The 21217-nt window shown below is 53.9% G+C and overlaps 1 protein-coding gene across 5 annotated transcripts in view; it reads right to left on the bottom strand.

Annotated features, from left to right (window-relative positions):
* The window catches only part of LOC101951134 (signal transducer and activator of transcription 5B), a 64506-nt gene that overhangs the window by 21090 nt on the left and 22199 nt on the right, over positions 1–21217 (bottom strand). The window contains exons 1-2 of one of the 5 annotated variants that reach the window (XM_065577868.1): positions 15069–15161; positions 11000–11085 (exon numbers count right to left, since the gene is read on the bottom strand). The exons of 1 other annotated variant lie outside the window; for it this stretch is intronic. The gene's annotated coding sequence lies outside the window, so the exon portion shown is untranslated. 3 more of the 5 variants (XM_065577866.1, XM_065577869.1, XM_065577867.1) reach the window with 3 other exon arrangements.

Here is a 21217-nt window from a genome sequence, read left to right as displayed (position 1 = left end):
GCCACCATTCCAGAGGTAGTGTGATGTGTGCTTCCATGCTGATGATGCTTGTTAAAAAAATAGTGCGTTAATTACATTTGTGACTGAATTCCTTAGGGGAGAATTGTATGTCCCCTGCTCTGTTTTACACGCATTCTGCCATATATTTCATGTTATAACAGTATCAGATGATGACCCAGCACATGTTATTTGATTTACGAACACTGTCACTGCAGATTTGACAAAGCACAAAGAAGGTACCGATGTGAGATTTCTAAAAATAGCTACAGCACTCGACCCAAGGTTTAAGAATCTGAAGTGCCTTCCAAAATCTGAGAGGGACGAGGTGTGGAGAATGCTTTCAGAAGTCTTAAAAGAGCAACATTTAGTTCTGCGGAAACTACAGAACCGGACCATCAAAAAAGAACATCAACCTTCTGCTCGTGGCATCTGACTCAGATGATGAACATGTGTCAGTCCGCTCTGCTTTGGATCGTTATCGAGCAGAACCCGTCATCAGCATGGATGCATGTCCTCTGGAATGATGGTTGAAGCACGAAGGGACATATGAATCTTTAGTGCGTCTGGCAAGTAAATATCTTGCAACGCCAATTACAACAGTGCCATGTGAACGCCTGTTCTCATTTTCAGGTGATGTTGTAAACAAGAAGCGGGCAGCGTTATCTCTTGCAAATGTAAACAAACTTGATTGGCTGAAGTAGGACTGAGTGGACTTGTAGGCTCTAAAGTTTTACATTGTTTTATTTTTGAACGCAGTTATTTTTTTGTACATAATTCTACATTTGTAAGTTCAACTTTCATGATAAAGAGATTGCACTACCGTATTTGTATTAGGTGAATTAGGTGCTATTTCTATTGTTTTTTACAGTGCAAGTACTTGTAATCAAAAATAAATATAAAGTGAGCACTGTACACTTTGTATTCTGTGTTGTAATTGAAATCAATATATTTGAAAATGTAGAAAACATCCACAAATATTTAAATAAATGGTATTCTGTTATTGTTTAACAGCGTGATTAATTTTTGTAATCACTTGCCAGCCCTAGATCAAATATTTTTGGGAAGAGCTGAGAAGTGAGATCAGTTACACAACACGTTTCCACACGTGTGCATCTGCCACACACTGGCTAACACACGGCAACGCAAGCCCGTCAGCTCATAACCCCAGCACCGACATTTCTCCAGATCACACTGCTGCACAACCCTGACCGTGCTCTGCACCCAGAGATCTCCAAGCACCTCACAGAGGAGGCTAGTGATTCCACCGATGGGGTAACTGGGGTGCAGAGACTCCCCCAGCATCACACAATGGGCCCTCCTGACTCCCAGGCCAGCTCGGCCCCGCCATCCCTAAGACGTTACTGTTCCGCAACCATCCTTTCAGTAAAGGCCACCTCTGAGATCTGATGCTCTATTCAGAGCCCATCCTTGCGCAGGATTTCCTATTACAGATGTACTGACCACACATCCAGGATCAAAGCCATCTTGGTATTCAGAAAGCAAGAGGTCTGTGCTGCACATCCACTTCCCAGAACACCTCCTGCACAAGGCTACACTTCACAGGGACACAAGATGGGCAAGCAACGCAGAGGCTCAGACAACCAGCACCTAAGTTTGCCCGTTAATATTTTTTGCTGCAGTCAGCCAGTTGTTGGGCAGGGCAGCCCTCTCCCCCACTCTGAAGGTCTAGAGTGAAGATATCCTGCATTCCATGCCCTCCAAAGAGCAACAGCTGCTACGGTGCCGATCAGCTAGCTAGGGGGGTGAACCAGCCCACATGCTGCTCTCTGAACCTTCGTGGGTCCCAAACCAGAGCTTTTGGGCTCTCCTCCGCTGGCATGGCCACAGCAGCTCTGCCTCCCCAGCCAAGGAGCAAAGCAGCGGGGCTTTCCAGAGAGACTCCTGAAGGAGAAACACAGACCAACCGGCTTCTTTCGCCTGAGGATTTGTGGCCGATGTGTATCCAGTTAAGAGAAAGGTACCTGACGCCCAGGGCCTCCGGGCAGCAACAGTCTCCGTTCTCCAGCACCGGGCACCAGGCTCCGCGCAGCTGCATGGGCTAGCTGGGCTCTGGCACCGAGCAGCGGCGTGGGCAAGCCAGGCTCCGGCAGGCAAGCGCCAAGCTCCGGAGAAGCAACAGAGCAGCCCAGTGAAATGAACCAAGGGATAGTAACCTGGGGAAAGGCCTCATACAAACTGGCAGAGCCCGGCTCCACTGGGATTTCTTGACGTTCTCTGCTCTTCTGGGCCCGGAGTGCACTACAGGAGACTTCGACCTCACCCCACGGGATCCCCCAACTGTGTGGGGAGAGAAGCTGCCTGAAAACCCAGTGAAAGGGGTGGTCAGATCAGACAGGGGAGGGAAGGAAAACAGACTCTCCTCTGGGCTGAGATGCGGGGAGGAGTTTTGGATTTGACTAGAGTTCAGGAGCTGGGATTTCTATTCCGGGGGAAATTCTGACATTTTGGGATAAAACCATTCTGGATTGAAAAGAAAAAGCTGAAATCTCAAAATTTCCTGCAAAACGAAATGTAACAATTGTTTTGATTTGGGACCACTGAAATATTTTGTTTCCACTTTATCATTTTGACTTTTACATTGTATTAAAATATGAAATACAATGCAATATGTTCCTAATATTGAGTATTATATAAACATTGTATTAACATTACTACTTTAATATAAAAATCACGTTTCATTTGGACTTTTTCCATCAACATTTTAATTGACATTGAAACAGTCCCACTAGACGTTTTGATTTTGACAAACCTGCATTTTTCAATGGAAAACTGTTCTGTGCAAAGCTGCCCCCAGCTTTGGAGGTTACATTATGGAGAGGCCACCCCCCAAAATAATGAAATAAAACCCCATTGGTTGTCTGAGTCTCTGGAGCAGCCAAGCCGTCCCCGCGTAGCTGACAAACTCCCAGCACCTCAGAGCGAGTGCGAAACCGGCGCTCACCTTAGCGCGAGAACGTGACTTGCTCCGACAGTGGCACTGACCACACCCCGGGGAGGGGACTCGGGTACGTCAGTCCATCAGCAACTAACCCTAATGCAGCCCGATACCACTGCCAGTAACTGGGCCTTCGCAGGGCCGCTCTGCATGGCGCAGATGCACAGCCCGAGTCCCGACAAACAGAGCTAGGTTTGCCTTCTGCTTCAACTAGAGACAAAAAGGGGAGACGGGGAAGGGTCCATATCTGACCTGGGGAGGAATAAAGGGAGACGGGAAAGGGTCCATGTCTGACCTGGGAAGCAGCCACCTCATTTTTTTCCAGGTCTCAGCCAAGCCCGGGGCATTGCAAAGCCATACCTATGTCTCAAACCAACCAGGCCTTGTCTGCAAGGAGTTTGGGGCCACTCTCAATTAAACCCTTCATGGGCAAGGGCAGGCACAGTCTCTTCCAGGATGCCAACGCCAACAGCGACAAACCCTTTGCACTGAACAGACCAGCACCCGCAAGCCAGGTGGGCACCCGCGTGCCAACTCCAGACTAGTGACCAGCACATCTACACCTTGCCTGAACCTGCCCATCACAGTCCCGCTGACCCTCCTTTGCCAATAAACCCCTGGAAACCAGCTCTGACTGCAGGCACCTAGCCCACGATGGGTTAAAGGCGAGCCGCAATTCACTCCTTTGTTGCTGACATACATTGCAATGAACAGTTTCACCCACCCCTCTCGGTACTGTCGGCTGCACTCCACGCCAGCTCTGGCATGTCCCTGGGGCCCTGCCAGCGGCTGGGAACTGGCACATTGGATGGCCCAGGAGCTGTGAAGGCGTCTCTGTCTGTAAAGTTTCTGGGATTTGGCATCACGCTCACAGGCTTGCGCTTTGATGAAGCTTTCTTTCATCTGATCAAAAATGTGACATGTTCATTTCTGTGTGTCTCCCCCATGAGCCCGGGCTCCCCCAGCCTCTCACACCCCAACAGCAACTGCACAACAGAAATCGCCCGGGCCAAGGTTCAGTGACCAGAACGTCCCGCAAGAATAGTTTGAACCCACCCAGGCCACCCTAGAGCCTGCAGCCCCCACCCCCAAACATCTCTGGCTTTCTGAAGCACTCCAGAAATCCACGCTCCATAGCCCTACTCTGTCCGTGTTTCTCCACCGGTGAGTGACTCCTGACCAAGCCGCATGGCAAACAAAGCGAGAGGAATGGTTCACAAGGCCCATTAAACGGGAGGAAGAAGAGTGGGCTAGTGTGAACCATGGACCAAAAACGAAGGAAGCTCAGTGAAAATGGAAAATCAACGGATCCTTGGAAACCTGCTGGGAAATAAACGGAGTGTTTCTGAACACACCAAACAACTGTGCTGAACCGACAGCTGCTGACGGGGGTTAAAGGCAGACACGTGTATAACAAAAGTCCCTGGAGAGCAGATTTGGAAAAGGGACTTTAAAAAAATGGAGACTAAAATTAGAAATACGACTAACAGAGGAGCCCGGAAAAACGAGAGGCTCAAAGCAAGAACTGGTGTGATGAGCTGGCCGGCGTGCGGCAGGCTGGAGGCAGGGGGAACTCATTCCTCGCTCCATACAGAAGGGAGATGGAGAGGTTGGGGGGAGCGGAGCTGGGACCACACCGCCCTTCGGGAGGCAGGCATAGCACAGATCCTGGGGAAGGAGCTTTCTCCCATATGGTGACAATCCTAAGATTAAACTATCTGACAACCTCCCCCTCCTCCCCACTGCCAGCTGAGCTACCAGAAACATGTGGAGTTTCTGCTCTCTTCCCCTCGGGACTCCTGGGAAACAGGGAACGTCCTGGCATCGCAGCCCCTGGCCCTGGGAAAGCAGCATTCCCATTCGAAGCACTTAGAAAAGGCACCGGTGACTAATGGGCCCGTCGGGCTGCAGAGGCCATGCCCAGCACACGCGTCGCACAGCAGAAATGCCACGGCCGCGTTTTAGAGAACAACAGCAAATGGGAGAGACTCGCGAGCACTGGACACCCGTCCTCAGCCTGGGTAAGGGGTTATGACACACAACAGGCAAAGCGGAAGAGCCAGCGTTTGTGCACGGGGAGTAGGCAGACAGGAATGTGTACACCGCACTCGGCTTTCTCATCAACAATGGAGCACGGAGCACTCTCGGAGAGCGAGCCGCCCGCACAGTGTCTAACAAAACCTTAGCAATCCCCCCGATCACACACACAGCCATGTTGCAAACCGCAATGTCCATGTCACAACAGCAAGGAGGTCAGAAGCCAGAGCGAAAGCAGAGATTGCAAAACTTACCAACCAACTGTTTAAATAAAGAACAAGCCGTGACCATGTTATGGCTGGACTATAACATTCCAGTGCAAGAAGCCGTACAGCCCGGGTGGGAATCCAGCCTGCGGTTAAAAGGTAAAACCTGGATCCCGGACTAAGCCGAACGTGAGCGTCTGCAGCAGGGGGAATGTGCACCAACGACCATATTTTGTTTTGCAAGCAGCAAGCACTCCCGTCCCCTCTCTGGTGCAGCTAGATGGGCGGATTCCGCTTTATCAGCAGCTCAGCTCACCCCTATCATCCAGGAAGCTGTGTACACATACGCGCCTCCCCATGACGTTTCCCAACGCTGCACGGCAAAGCACCTTCTATCAAGGGGCAGAGGCTGCAAGGCTGTCCCCAGCATGTCAATTTCAGGCAGGCAGAGCCGGCTCAGGCCCTTCCAACACACCGGCTGCTCCTGGGCGACCAGGCTGCAGGACCAAAGCCCCTGGGTTTGTAAATCCACTCCCCACCTCAGGAAACAATACAGCTGCCGAGGTTGCTTTGTCTAGCCATGGAGGAGCCCGAAAGCCTGGCCCAGCCAAGCAAAGGGATCCCCCGGATCCAGCTACCCCCTCTGGCTCAAGGGCAGCAGTCAGGACGGAGCTCAGGGAAGCAGGAGGGTGATGAGCGAGGTATCAGGGAAGCCCCCCAGTAAGAGAATCGGGAGGGCCAGGGTTACGTTGAACCAGCAGCACCACCTCGAAGTGAGCCGCCTCTCCTCACCCTGGCAGTGACGGCCCCTCTCTCTCCGCACGCCTGAGGAGTTTTATAAACCGAACCCCCATGAGGTGATAGACGCCGCTGGGCTCCCTTGGGGTCTGACTCAGTGAGCATCCCGCATGAGCGAAGGTCTGAGCCGCGGGACTCGGGTCTCTGTCCACCTGGGGTTCCTTCCAGTGACTTTCCTCCATTCAAATAATGCTCCGGTTGCTTCCCAGATCCCCAGATGACGTCCGGCCTCAGCAATGACACCACCGAGGCCGTGGCTTGTAGGGGAAGAAAGGCTGAAGCTGGGGGAAACTGGCCTGTGGCTGGGGCAAAGCACTGCAGGTGGCTCTGGTTCAGCAGGACCGGAGCAGGCACTGCATCCAGCTAGGACAGTGTTGTCCTTTGGAGGCAAGGAGCTGTATGCCCGAGGGGCCCCCAATGCACTCTGCCTAGCTACCAGCCCAGCCTCCACCCATCCACTGAGCCTGCTGCACCAGAGCGCTGGGAAGGGGCAGGCTCCCCGGGTGGCCAAGAGGCAAAAAGCAGCAGAAACCGGTCAGGGACATGGGGCTGGACAGGCCTGAGCCCTCCCTGGACTGGAACAGGCGCCCCACCAGTTGGGACTTCCTGCTCCTGCCCCCTCTTGCAAACAGGTCCCACCCCCACCTGGCTGCCTGTGGCTTTAAGCCAAACCCATTGAGAAAGTGGCTTTTAAAACCAGCTGAGTGGATTCCCCCAAGTGTCTGACTCACATTTCCTGCCACTGGGCTCCGAGCACCACCTGGGCCTTTCTAGAGACTAGAGGGTAACACGCTGCACTTCTACAACCACCTTTTCACCTGGAGATCCTAAAGCCTGCTGGGCCCCACAGCTCCCTCCCAGGGTGTTCCGGAAGCTAGGGGCCACACGAAACGCTGTGATGTGCATGTACTCCAAGGCATTCAAACCAAACACAGAAATACAGTGACACCAAGCAGAGAGGGCCTTTAAAAGACCCTAAAGAATTTAATGGGAATGAAACCAATGGGGGTCCTATAGAAATCACTCTAAACCCCTACAGAATTTAATAGAGAATGAGCTCACTTCTATAGGGTTCTCTCAATGACGCTATAAATAGGCTTGGAAGGATTAGATTTTAATCAATAAATGTTGGTAAACCTTGATTTCACTGTACACACACAGCCCGATGAAAAAATACTCCCATCAGTAATAATCAAAATGTACAGATAGGCAAAGTAAGCAAAATGCTCGTTGAGAACTTACTAGAGACGGTCGTTAAATCATTATTGTCTGACACCCCCAACATTTCCTGCAACTGTGAAAATTTCAAATTGATAAAAATTGAAGAATAAAAAATTCTTAAAAATAAGCATCAGGATTATCTGCTGAACTCATAAAAAAATCTCTCCAATTCTGCCGACCCTAGCTGGAAAGTTCTATCGCGCAGAGAGAACGTACGCGCCAACGTGTCTAGGAAAACCTGGCGGTCGGCTGAATTCTGCAGGGATGATCCCCACCTGGATCACTCGGAGGTACGTCCAAGTCGCCCCTACAGTAATTCCTGCTCAGCACAAAAGCCATTTCTGAGTCAAAGGTGCTTCTTCACTGTACTCTCCGGCGCACAGCCACCAACTGCTCCGTCACACCTATGCAGTGGTGAACGCAGGGAGCAAGGATTTTGCATCAGCTAGACAGAGCCGGGAAATCCCATGAGCAGAGACTTCACCGCTTATCTGGGGTCAAAGCTTCCCCGGCTCTCGGCAAGGCAGCTCCATTGAGATATGGCAGCGAATCAAGTGCTGAGAACCCGGGCGGCTGCTGGGCTCCATCCCCAGACCAGCAGAGCAAACCTTCCCCACAGTGCCCTGGGCACCGCTAGCATGGCCTTGTCGCCACCCTGTCCTCTTCTACGGGACTGTCACTTGCATTGGAAGGCGAGAGACTCTACCATCACTCTTCATGATCAAACCGTGGGCATCCGCTCTCCCACAGGTGCCAACCTGCTTCTGAAGGAACACGGGAACCCCCAGCTGACACTCGAGATCTTCTGCTGATTTCTGACTCTGACACTGGAGTCAGAGAGGTACCGATCCTGCGTGCCAGGCCAAACCCAGGGGTGGCCCACACGGTGGTTTTAAGGAGGTGCCCCTAGGGGCTGGAGGAGAGGGCTGTCGCAGTACAAGCACTGGCAGGAGACAGTCTTACTTGTCCATTATGGCAATACAAAAAGAAGAACAGGAGGACTTGTGGCACCTTAGAGACTAACAAATTTATTAGAGCATAAGCTTTCGTGGACTACAGCCCACTTCTTCGGATGCAAGTGGGCTGTAGTCCACGAAAGCTTATGCTCTAATAAATTTGTTAGTCTCTAAGGTGCCACAAGTCCTCCTGTTCTTCTTTTTGCGGATACAGACTAACACGGCTGCTACTCTGAAACCTTTCATTATGGCAATACAGGCGCTCTCAGTGCCCCTTACACCTGGCACATGGCACCTCCTTCCACATCACCTCTGACTGCAGCCCCTGCTGTTCCCTCGTCCATCCTGAGAGCATGACTCCAGTGCACATTCCTCCAGCCTCCAGGCTGCGTCCCAAAGCCACCCCGGAAACAGCCTAGAATGCTGCTGGCCTGGAGGCAGGTGAGTTATCCTGGGACACCAACCTGCACAGCGACGGGCTGCAGTCAGGCAGCCCAGCACCATGTGGGTAGAGAGTTCCAAAAGCGATGCCTGCGGCTTGCTTGCCACAGCATGAACACAGGCCAGCCCAGAGGTGTGAGCTATCCCGGTGCAGCTTCTATGCATAGACCAGCCCTGGGACACTCGCCTTCTGCCTCACCAGCACTCAAGGAGTTAACCGTATATGCTACGAACTCTGCGAAAGGGGCTGTGCCAGCATCCCCATGCCCCACCACTTCCCTAGAGCAAACAGCCTCAGAGGGAAGACGTGTCTCTGGCTGGCTCCATCCACACCCACACCCATCCAGGGTCCGCTCCCTCACAGGTGATGATGAAATTTGAAACAGGACCCGCATCACTGAGTCAGCCCAATATTGAGATACGGAAGGCAGAACAAGGGGTCCGCCCTCTTCTCAATATCACCATGAAAAGGGAACTGAAACCACACCAGGCGAATACCCTGCAGCCGAGTTACAGCAGGGGACTGAATCGGAGCAGCAGCCACCCAGCACAGGTCCAGGCCTCGCGCAGGAGCGAGCGCGCAGACACAGGCAGAAACGCCAGGCCACACAGGGTCTGCTTTCCCCAGGAGCTCAGCACCCACAGGCAGACATGCGCTGAGTGCCAACGCAGTTCAACGGCCCTGTGCTTGGACAGCAGCTCAAAGTGCTGCCGGAAGCAGAGATTCTCCTTACTCTTCCAGGGATGAATTGAACATCCCCGGGGCAAACGAGCGGGAAAAGCTTCGCTTCGTAAACGAATGTTAGAATCTAGCTGCCTCCCACCCACCCAAGCTGCCTCCGGCTCCTCACATCTGAGTGCCCGCACATTAGACAGGCCAGTCTCCCGCTGTCATAGGGGGTTGAGACCTGCAACTCCACCGCTGCCTGTCTCCGCAGGGTTTTCCTTTTCCAAAGGGACGGGTTTGTACATTAGGCTTCAGCAAAACAAAAACAACCAAAAGTCTCCAAAACTTTGCTTCTAAGCTAGTGAGCAGCTTCTCTTTGCCAATGTACTCTACTAAGGCAGCCAGTTTTGTCACCAGATTCTCCCAGTCCTTACCCAGGCGGCCCCGCAGGCAACACTGAACCGCCCTGAGCTCCTTTGCTGGGCCCCAGCCTGTCCGCATTTCAGTCCCTCTTAAAAACACCTCTGCCCTGCTGCGATAGTGAATCTCCTGGGTCTGTGTATGAGCTGTACGTAAGCCCTGCTTCCACTGACCTTTGTCATTCAGCGGCGAGGCCCCGGGAGCAGGGGCCGTCCTTACATGTCTGGCATGCAGCCAGTGCTACTGCAAAGAAACAACCACCTAACTTAGGGGCCTTCAGCTGGGCTGGGTAACTGACCCATGGGGCGTTACCAGAACCTGAGCTCATAATACAGTAGGGAAAGTGCAATCTGGCCAGTAGGCCCAACAGGCTGGAGCTGAAGTGTATTACTACCCACAAGCCCTCGAACAGCCCCCAAATCGGCTCCCAGGGCAGCGCAGTGAATGAAATAAGATCCCACAGATTCCTTCCTGCTCTTACACGTTACACAACATGGGGCAGCCAGTGCTGCCCAGCTCTGCCCCACCCACAGCTTGGTACAGCGCTGGTGCTAAGTGAGACCCCAGCCTCGAGAGGGGCCAGAGTCTAGATTCAGCCTGCACAATCCTGAGAGCTACCAGATGTGAACCAACCAGGTGAGTACAGTTCCTGCAGACTAGACCAAGGTAATCCACCCTGCTGCTCACGCCCCCTGGGTTCCAAGCAGTACGTCTAGTGGTCTGGGCAGAAACCCAGCACGCAAAAATTCCCAAATTGTACTCCCCAACTGCCAATAATTCCCTGGGTGACCCTGGGCAAGGCCACCTCTTCCTCATCAGTAACAGGGATAATCATGGAGCAGGGAGGTGGCTAGTGATGCTCTGTCTTTGTCTACACTGGGACATCCACCACTGGTGGATTTGCACCACTGCCAACTCAATTTGTACCTTGCTGCCTATCCTAGTCTGAAACTGGAGTAAGCTGCCCTGGTGCAAGTCACATTGCACCAGTGTAAATCATGTCTGCATGGGGTGGGGGTGGAGCTGCACTGCTGCAACAGGGAGTGACTACCAGGCCTTGTTTGTGATTGCCCCACATGGGGAGGGTGTGAAGTGCTACTCGAGTATCAGATCTCCCTTCCACAGCCAGAAGCCGTTTACAAACAGCCCCTGTCCCTAAGCCCTGCAGGTTTTTCTGCAGTGTCACTCTATCAACCATTACTGAATCTGAAACAAAATGGTAATGTTAAAAACCGAATAGAGAAGAAGACAAAAGCTACCAAAAGTCCCTTTGCCTCATTAAAAACATGAAAATTACCCTTTCTTCAGTTGTTTGGATTTCAGTTTTTCAACTGTCCTCAGCCCAGTTCCCGGGATGACACACAAGGCTAGGAAACGAAACACCTACGTACAAAGAGACACATATGGGGAAGTGCCAAGTAGTGTCATGCTACCATCTGGTTTGTACGGTTTGTACAGTGCCCCGCACTGTGGGGTGCTGGTCCATGAGTAGGTCTCCTGGGTGCTATGATAATACAAATAGTATAGACTATTTTTTAGTTTTTAGTTAGACTAAATTTGTTAGTCTCTAAGGTGCCACAAGTACTCCTGTTCTTTTTGAGTATAGACTATGGCAACATGCCCTGGAGGTTTAAGCTGCGGAGGGGAAATCCACTTTCTCCCACCATACAACACGGAATGGAAACGGTACCTGGAGCGAGGCAACAGGCTGAACGCTCACCTCCATCCTCACAGTCACTCCAGGACAGGGACTCTACCATGCCAGCCAATCCTAACTGGCCTATCAATCCCAGGCCAAGACACCTTGTCTGCACTGAAGTAGGTTGGGGGAGGGGATAGTGTTGTGGGGAAGAGCGAGAAGTCCAACATTTCAGACTAATGCCCTATACCGCAAGCATGGTATGGAGGTCACTCGAGAAAGGACACTGGGTGATGGCCACACGAGACCTGTCTTTCACACCCCATAGGCCTTACCTAGAATAAGAAGAGAGGTTATGCCGGTTCTGTAAGACAGGATGTGAATTTCACTGAGACACAGAGATTCCATGCAACCAGCTTGAGAACTGAATTAAGTAGTTTGTCTCTGTTCTCACCACACAAACACACTGCTGGCAGTAAGGCCCTGGTACTGACACTGCAAAAACTACCTATGGCCTGCACCCAAGGGTTGGGGTTTTTACGTCGGGTTTAGTGACACTGAGTTTCACAATGACCAAAATATTTACAAAGCCGTTACCTCTCTTGGCCGACTTTAACACTTCCTCCCCACCCCATCCTGGCTCATGTGAAGCAGGTGTTTGAAGAAATCCCCTCTTCAAAGGGCAGGTACAAAACAACTCTAAAACCAAGATGTTGGTTTCACTTTGGTTTCTGGGCAATACAATCTGGGGGCTGTGCATTTCAGAAGCGTACAGTTAGGCCCCGATCCGACAAGTGGACCTGAGCAGACAGACCCGTGCACTCGTACGCAGGCCTGGTGAAGTCTATGGGGCTCCGTACAGGTCCGATTACAGGATCAGGGCTTTGACAACACAAAACATTCCATTTCTTTTACTTGTTCAAATTGTCCTCTGTGGCTGGCATCTTCTCTGCCCTGTCACTGACTCACCCATCCTGCAATATCTCCTGCCCTCCTTGCCCTCCTACGCTAAGGTTCTTCAGGTGGTCTCCTACCACGGCATTAGCTCTGGTGCAGAGAAAGCACAAGCCTTTTTACCACCATGTTGCATAATTTTGCTTCAAGCAGGTCGAAAGTATTATTAGCTATGTATATTGCAGTCGGGCCTAGAGGCCCTGACCAGGTCAGTGCCCCATTGTACAACACTGCAGTCACACACACTCTTGCCCTCTCTTACGTCTGGCCAACCACAGGTTTTGTACCAGCATACCTATGTGGGCTGGCGGGTGATTTGTTACTGACGTAGGTGTACCAGTACGATCCCTGCTGAGGATGCAGTTATACCCGTATAAAGGTGCCTTGTACCAATATAGCGTACTGTCCGTCCCATATGGGAATAAGCTATATGGGTAAAAGCCCTGTCATACTGGCAAAACCTCAGCCACACGGGGGGAGGGGTGGCAGGTACACGGCTTTAGCTGCATTGGGGTAGTTTAAGCAGTGCACTGTCTGCATAGAAGCAAGGCCTTACCCTAGCACCATTGCCACCACCATCGCTGGAGCTAGCAAAACAATGCAAGCTGGTTTGTTCCCAAACTGCTCAATTAGACACAGCTGATGGGAGTGGCTTTCCTGCACTAGACGCCCCCGGCTCTAGCCAAATCAGCTACTATCCCGAGTGCAATCACCAGGACCAGACTTTCATGCAGCGCTTTGAACTACAGCACGAGATAAAAACAGCTGAACCCAAAGTCTGCAGCAACTTCACTGAGCAACAGAGAGGCAGAACAATGGAGCCAGGCTGATGGCAGGACAGTGCCAGTTAAGAGCGGGGACACCCGGAGTGACGAAAGGGATCACGCACTAACCCTGGCCTCTATATAAATCCATGGTACGCCCATATCTGGAATACTGCGTTCAGATGTGGTCGCCCCATCTCAAAAAAGATAGATTGGAATTTGAAAAGGTTCAGAAAAGGGCAACACAAATTATTAGGGGTATGAAACGGCTGCCATAGAAGGAGAGATTAATAAGGCTGGGACTTTTTGGCTTGGAAAAACGACGACTAAGGGGGATATGATAGAGGTCTATAAAATCATGACTGGTGTGGAGAAAGTAAATAAGGAAGTGTTATTTACTCCTTGTCATAAGACAAGAGCTAGGGGGTCACCAAATGAAATTAATAGGCAGCAGGGGTTTAAAACAAACAAAAGGAAGTAGTTTTTCACAAATGCACAGTCAACCTGTATAACTCTTTGCAGAGGATTTTGTGAAGGCCAAAACTTTAACAGGTTCAAAAAAGAACTAGATAAATTAATGGACGATGGGTCCATCAGTGACTATTAGCCAGGCTGGGCAGGGATGGTGTCCCTCGCCTCTGTTTGCCAGAAGCTGGGAATGGACGGCAGGGGATGGATCACTTGATAATTCCCTGTTCTGTTCATTCCCTCGGGGCACCAGGCATTGGCCACTATTGGAAGACAGGACACTGGGCTAGATGCACCTTTGGTCTGACCCAGTCTGGCCGTTCCGATGGCTCTGGGAACACCATTCTCTTCCGGAAGGAGGGAGTGTGAGGTTCCTTCAAGGACTTAGGAGGGGAGAGAGCAGCATATGGGAATGTCCTCACCCTGCGTCTGGGAGGTAAATGCCCCGCTCTTCTCGCCGGGTTCACAACCCCACCCCAAGAACTGGGGAGCCAAAGCAACCCGACCCCTGCGTTCACAGCTCAAAGTGCAGGCGGGGAAGCACCAACCACGGGTGAGAGGGGAATGGGGGTCCCATCACCTCCTAGCACAGGGACCTGCGGCCCCCGGGACTCTTCCTGCCTCGCTTTCCCCACAGCCACCCGGGATGGCCCAGAGCGGTGACCGTCTGTCTGTCTGGGCCTGTCTCACCCAACCTGTCTCACCCAGCAGCATCAGCCTGTCAATGGCAGTTTGTCTGGGTCTGTCTGTCTGTGTCAGTCAGTGTCTGTCTGTTTGTCTGTCAATGGCAGTCTGTCTGTCTCTCTGTGTGTCAGGCTGTCAGTCAGTCTATCTCTGTCAGTGTGTGTCAGTCAGTGTCTGTTTGTCTGTCAGTCTGTGTCTGTGTGTGTCAGCCTGTCAAAAGTTGTCAGTCAGTGTCTGTCTGTCAGTCAATGGCTGTCAGTCAGTCAGTGTGTCTGTCTGTCTGCCTGTGTCTGTGTGTGTCAGCCTGTCAAAGGTTGTCAGTCAGTGTCTGTCTGTCAATGGCTGTCAGTCAGTCAGCGTCTCTCTGTCTGTCTGTCAGTCAGCCTGTGTCTGTGTGTGTCAGTCAGTGTCTGTCTGTCAATGGCAGTCTGTGTGTCTCTCTGTGTGTCAGGCTGTCAGTCAGTCTATCTCTGTCAGTGTGTGTCAGTCAGTCAGTCTGTCTGTCAGCCTGTGTCTGTGTGTGTCAGCCTGTCAATGGCTGTCAGTCAGCCTGTGGCTGTGTGTGTCAGTCAGTGTCTGGCTGTGTCTGTGTGTGTCAGTCAGTGTCTGTCAGTCGCTGTGTGTGTCAGTCAGTGTCAGTCAGTGGCTGTGTGTGTCAGTCAGTGTCTGTCAGTCAGTCAGTGTCTGCCTGTGTCTGTGTCGCAGCCCCGGCCAGGCCGCGCGCTGCCGCCTCCCCTTGTTTACCGCCCCGCTGCCCGCAGGCCCCGGCCCGGCCCGCGCGGTGTCCCCGGGCCCGGCCCGCAGGGGCGGCGTCCCCGGAGCTAAACCCGGCCCGGCCCGGCCCGGCCCGCTCCTACCTCCGGCCGCGCCGGCGGCTCCGGCTCCGGCTCCGGCTCCGGCTTCGCTCCGCGGCGGCTGCTCCCGACTCGGCTCCGGGGCCGGCTCTGCCCCCTCCGGCCGCCGCCTGCACCGCCCCCGCCGGTCCCTCCCCCCGGCACCGCCCCCCGGCCCAGCGCAGCGCCCGGGGCGGGGACCCGAGCCCGGGACACCTCCCCGACCCCATGGGCCCGGCACCCCCCCCCCGGACCGCCCCCGGCCCCCATGGGCCCCCCTGTCCCGGGACATCCCCCGACCCCATTGGCCCGGCACCGCCCCCCCCGGGACTCCCCCCGGCCCCCATGGGCCCCCCTGTCCCGGGACACCTCCCCGACCCCATGGGCCCGGGACCGCCCCCCCCGGGACTCCCCCCGGCCCCCATGGGCCCCCCCCGGTCCCGGGACACCCCCCCCGACCCCTATGGGCCCCCCCCGTCCCGGGACCCCCCCTGACTCTCATGGGCCTGGCACCGCCCCCCCCCCCCGGTCCCGGGACACCCCCCCGACCCCCATGGGCCCGGCACCGCCCCTCCCAGTCCCGGGACCCCCCTCCGACCCCCATGGGCCCGGGACCGCCCCCCCCCCCCGGTCCCAGGACACCCCCCCCCCGACCCCATGGGCCTGGCACCGCCCCCCCCCCCGGTCCCGGGCCCCCGGCCCCCATGGGACCTCTGGAGATCGAATAGATTAGACACACAGGAATAAGGGGAGCGTCCCCCATTACAATAGTTAGGGTATTGCTTGGGAATGTAGGAATTGGATCAGACCAAAGGTCCAGTATCCCACCTCCAACAGCGCATGCTTCCCAGGGAGGTGACAGGGCTCCCTAGGAAGCAGTTGTGGGATAATCTGCCCCTGTGGAGTCTCATCTTGGTCTCTGGTAGTTAGAGATTGGTGTGAGCCCTGATCCACAAGGTTTAATACCCTGTCATGGTACCTGTTCCTTACCACTGCAGGGCAGCTACCTGTAGGAGACCCAAGGCAAAACGGAGTACTGCGGGATGGCCTCACAGCAGCCTGTGTTACTAAGTACACAGGCTGATGGATTCTGACCCAATTGTAGCGCTGAGGTTGGTGGTTTCATGCCTAAGTGCAGAGAGTTACGATAATAAAGCCTGGATGTCCCGAAGGCGGGTCACTGTAACTCCGGTAAGTCTGAGTCACTGTCAGTGGCTTGGTTTCCCTGCAATGGGGTCAGAACTTCCTGTTGTGTGAAGTGGGCCTTGGGTGTCATTGGGGGCCCAGGCAAGTTGGTTTGTCGCTCCTGAAGACGGAAGGGAAAGCTCTTCTAGCTCCCCGGGGCTTCCAATTCCTCCCTGGGCCACACTGAGTCACAGCATGCTTGGTGGGGGCACTGCTGCCCCCTCCCTCCCATGTATGTATGGTGCTTCTCCATAACACGGACCCCACACAGCTGGGGGTGAGGGATGGAGAGCAGCTACTAACCCATGGCCACAGGCACCACTGAGATATCAAATGTGCAGGGTCCCCTTGCGGTGCTCGCAAGGGCAGTGCTGCCTGTGGACATCCTGAGGCTGGGGGTTTTGCCTTCCTGTGTAGGTCACTGAGGGAGACGGGATAATGGCCCAGACGCAGCATCTGTTGGGCAGTTCCTGTCGCCAGGGTTCTGCTGCAGGAAGCAATACTCAGTATTGTTTGCTTCTGCTTCAGCACTCTTGCTGGCCACATGGGATTTGCTGGGCTTTCAGTTTCACTACCAGCACCAGCCTGTGAACTCTGCTGAACAGAACTTTCCAACTTTCCAAGGGCCATCCGCAGACACCCACACTCACGGTGAACAGATCTTTCCTTCCCAAACGGCCCCACTGAAGCCAGGAAGACCACTTGGCCCTAACTGAGACAGAAAAGCTGCACTCAAGAAGCCATCTGGCCCTAGCTAGCCCCAGGGGTGCTGGGGTTCCGATTTAAATCCTCCAGACATATCTCCATAGCTATCAGAGTAGCAGCCGTGTTAGTCTGTATCCGCAAAAAGAACAGGAGTACTTGTGGCACCTTAGAGACTAACACATTTATTAGAGCATAAGCTTTCGTGGACTACAGCCCACTTCTTCGGCTGCATAGTATGATGATCAACACCCCCCACAACACACCTTTCCAGATCCATGGGTCCTACACATGCCTGTCACAACATGTGGTGCACCTCAGTAAGTGTATCTAATGCAAGAACTATGTGGGTGAAATCAGACAATCGCTATGCTCTGGAATGAACTCACCAAGAAAATGATACAAGACAAAACACCCCATCACCTGTGTGCGAACAGGCTTCACAAAGCCATCACTCCAGATCTGACCTATCAGCCCCTGTGGTCAAAGGAAAGCCACACAGCACCTTCAAAAGACAAGCCTGGGAACTCAGATAACTCGGCTAGATACTACATGGTCTCTTCTTGAGATGCTGGTTTTATGGCTCATTACAACAATTGGTAACCTACTAACCCTCCTTTGTCCCAAGATTGCAGAAGTGTTAATTGCCCACTTCACTTGAAGTGGTTTCTTGCAACATGTTAATAACCCCTTATGCTTAACAATCTGTGGCACGGTATATAGCTGGGACACTCAAAGAGCCCAGTGAAGCTGGAAAGCTTGTCTCTTCCACCAACAGAAGTTGGTCCAGTATAAGCTATGACGCCCCCAATCCTGCCTGTCCTTGGGAAAAGGAATCAGACTTCACCAACAGCAACTGTAACAGCTGCAACTCGTCTCCACTGGTTCTGTTTCCCCAACAAAGGACAGTTATTACCCTCTAAAAGATGGCAGGCATGGCAACCACCAAGCAGAGCCGCCCCCCACAGCCCCTTTGGTGAAATACCGTGAAGGTGGCGGCCACTGGGGAAACAGGCCTATCTGGGTGTGTGTAGGCCAGGGCCGGCTCCAGGGTTTTGGCCGCCCCAAGCAGCCCAAAAAAAAAAAAAAAAGCCACGATCACGATCTGCGGCAGCAATTCGGCGGAAGGTCCTTCGCTCCGAGCGGGAGTGAGGGACCGTCCGCCAAATTGCCGCCGAATAGCTGGACCTGCCGCCCCTCTAGAGTGGCCGCCCCAAGCACCTGCTTGCCAAGCTGGTGCCTGGAGCCGACCCTGGTGTAGGCAACCCCACTCTGTTGCCAACATGGGGCGACTGGGTCACACATGGCGGCCAGAAGCGCCTGTCCCCCCCAGCACTGGATCTGGTGTCCCGCAGGGCTGTTAACCACAGCCTGACCTTCTGCAAACATCTCTGCCCATGCCACAGGGCCCAGCCCAGCGGCTTTAGGAATGTCTCAGAGAGGTGCCGCAGGCTCCCCTTCTGGCCCTCTCCCCGTAGCCGGTGAACAGGCAGGGCCGGCTCTTGCGGGGGCTCCGCAGACAGAGGCTGATTGCCAGGTGGGCCGGGTGGAGTTTCCCAGCCTGCTGCCCTCCCTCTGCCCCAAAGCTCTGGGAACACGAGGCAGGGCTTTGTCCTTTCCGCGGGTGGAAGCAGTAGCCACCAGCCGGCCCCAGGGCATTGGACTTCGTCCTGCCTTCTGCAAGGGGCTAACCCGGGCCAGGGGCGCTCACAGATCAGCCACCTGGCGCGCAGCCCCCTCTGGACTCTCGTCCCACTCTGTGCTGCTGGCAGGCAATGTCCTCTGTCACTGCACAGAGCAGGGCGTGCTGCCCCACCCCCTGCCCCTTATGAAGGAGAATGGAGCTGCCCAGCTGCACTGCCCCCAGGGGGTTGGTTTCTAGGACCGTGGTGCTACCTGGACTCCTGTGCACTAAGAACCAGACCGGCAGCTCCAGACTGACACATCAGACTTGATTAATGATTTTCACTGGCTGCCTGGGTTCAAAGCAGCGCCGGAGAGCCAGAGCTGCGTATCACACAGCCAGCGCCCTCGAGGGAGCCACTCCCTGTGCAGCATACCAGCTCCCAGGTGCTGCCACAAGCCACTGCTTTGCCTCCCAGCCCTTCTGCCCACCTAACATGTGTTACATCCTCGGAGCAGCCTGCAGAGAATTAACACCAAGGTCTGGCGAACTCGTGACGCCCGCCTTTCCAGCTCCCAGCCAGCACCAGAAGCCTTTCAGTGCCTAGGAGAATGTCCACACTGCAAAACCAGGCGTCCCCTTAACTGGGGTTAGCTAACCCGGGTTAAAACAGCAGTGAGGACACAGCAGCTCTGCTTTTACCTGGGGTCCGCAGCTCAAGTCAAAGCCTATAGGACCCCTGGGGTGAAACTGGAGCTGCTGACCCGAGTTGAGGCCGAGGCGCTGTGCTTCCCTTGCTGTGTTAACCTGCGTTAGCTAACCCCAGTGAAGAACACACCTGTTTTTGCAGAGTAAACATACCCAGTCACACCCTTGCTCACAAGGCTCTCCAATGCCAGCCAGGCTGACAGATCAGACGGAGCTGGTGCCACGGGGCAGACCTGGCTTTGATTCCCAGCCCTGATGCCTTGCAGACCAGGGCGATGGCACTTCAGAGAAAAGCTTCTCGTTGTTACCCAGCCAGGAGCGAAATGGTGCTGATGGGCCTGGTGAGATCTCTGTCAGTCCTCAGTGGACGCAAGGATCTCTCAAGTGCCTCCCACGGCACCCCTCACTGCGGAGTCTAGGCGCCATGGGCAGGTTGAGACATGAGTATAGGGGTGAACGGAGCCCCGCTTGGAGTATCTAGACAAACAGCCGTCAAAACCCGTTCCTGCCCCCCCCATAACAACGCCTTGACCCGCGTGTTATTGACCCCTGACTCTCCACATCCTAAACAAGACACCAAGGGCAGCCAGTAATGAGGGGAGAGCAGCCCAGGGTCGCCCAGTTACAGCAAGAACAAGGCCGGCTGGCCCAGGAAGCCTGCCCAGCTCTTCCGCTGTCCAATTTCCATCCCTGCTTGTGGGGGCTCCGGCCAACGTGCCAAACATTCTCTCCCCCTCTGGAGGGGTTATTTGGATTTAGAGCAAGCAGCAGCAGCAGCAAGGCGGGCTGCCGAGCATCACATGGCAGTGGCGCTGAGGGCAGGGTCAGCCAGGAGCGGTGCCAGAGTTTTTGCCGCCCTAGGCGACAGCGCTTCTCCTCAGCGCATTTCGCGGCGGGGGTCCTTCCACTCCGCGTCTTCGGGAACTTTGGCAGCGGGTCCCGGAGCGAGTGAAGGACCCGCCACCGAAGCGCCCCGAAGACACGGAGCGGAAGGACCCCCCGTTGCCGAATTGCCGCCGAGGATGGCAAAATGCCACCCCCCAAATCCTGCCGCCCTAGGCGACCGCCTAGGGTCACCTAGTGGAAGCGCTGGCCCTGGGGTCAGCCCATAAACTCCCACAGAAAAGCCACACACAACCTTGAGAAATGAGGATTTTGTATATGTACTGGAGTCCCCAAGGAGTCTCAGGCCAGTTGTGATTATGCAGCCCAGCAAGATGTATTGCAGAGTCCAGGATGCCACAGTCTATTCCATGGGCCTTTCCGCCTCTTCTCCTCTGGTTTTGGGGTTATTCTCAGCTCACAATAATTGCTAGAAACTCCAATTCCATCCGTTTCCACCCAAAAAAGGGACTAGAACAGGGAAGTCAACAGAAAATTCAACTCACCGCCCTCTCCAGATGTGTGAAGGAAACACACACACCAGCAAGTTGTACCAAGTAAACAAACTTCTTTCACAATAGAAAATCCACATGACCCGTTAGCAGTGCCCTTTGGTCAGCGACTGACCTAGCTGAGAAAACCAAGGTCACTTTTAACATCTACAAATCATGGGCTTTCCCTGCAGCAAAACATGTCCAGACTCCTCTGGCTGAGAAATCTTTTGATGGACGCCAGTTCTCTTATAGCAGCCAGATACGCACAAGCCCTGGGAAAAGTTGGAAGATGGTAAATAAGGGTGAAAAGTGGGTTTTTCCCACTTTCACTCACTTTTCCATCTTTGTTTCCAGTGGAAAAATGGGGGGAAGTAACAAAGGGGAGAAAAAACCCAAATCCAGAAAATGCAAATGGAAGCCGAAATGTTTCCGTTACCAACACTGGCGACAAAATATGACCATATCGTGGAGGGTCTTGGGGTGGAAGGACATGAAGCAGAGGGGGGAAAGCATTTCTTTGAGATTCTATACCCTGGGCCAGCCCCTCGTCGGCCAAAATTGGCACAGCTCTCGTGAAG

This window comes from Chrysemys picta, chromosome 24, assembly GCF_011386835.1.
Source record: "Chrysemys picta bellii isolate R12L10 chromosome 24, ASM1138683v2, whole genome shotgun sequence".
In the NCBI taxonomy this organism is placed as follows: domain Eukaryota; kingdom Metazoa; phylum Chordata; order Testudines; family Emydidae; genus Chrysemys; species Chrysemys picta.
The sequence above is the reverse complement of the archived record's forward strand: the minus strand, read 5'-3'. Positions and strand labels throughout refer to the sequence as shown.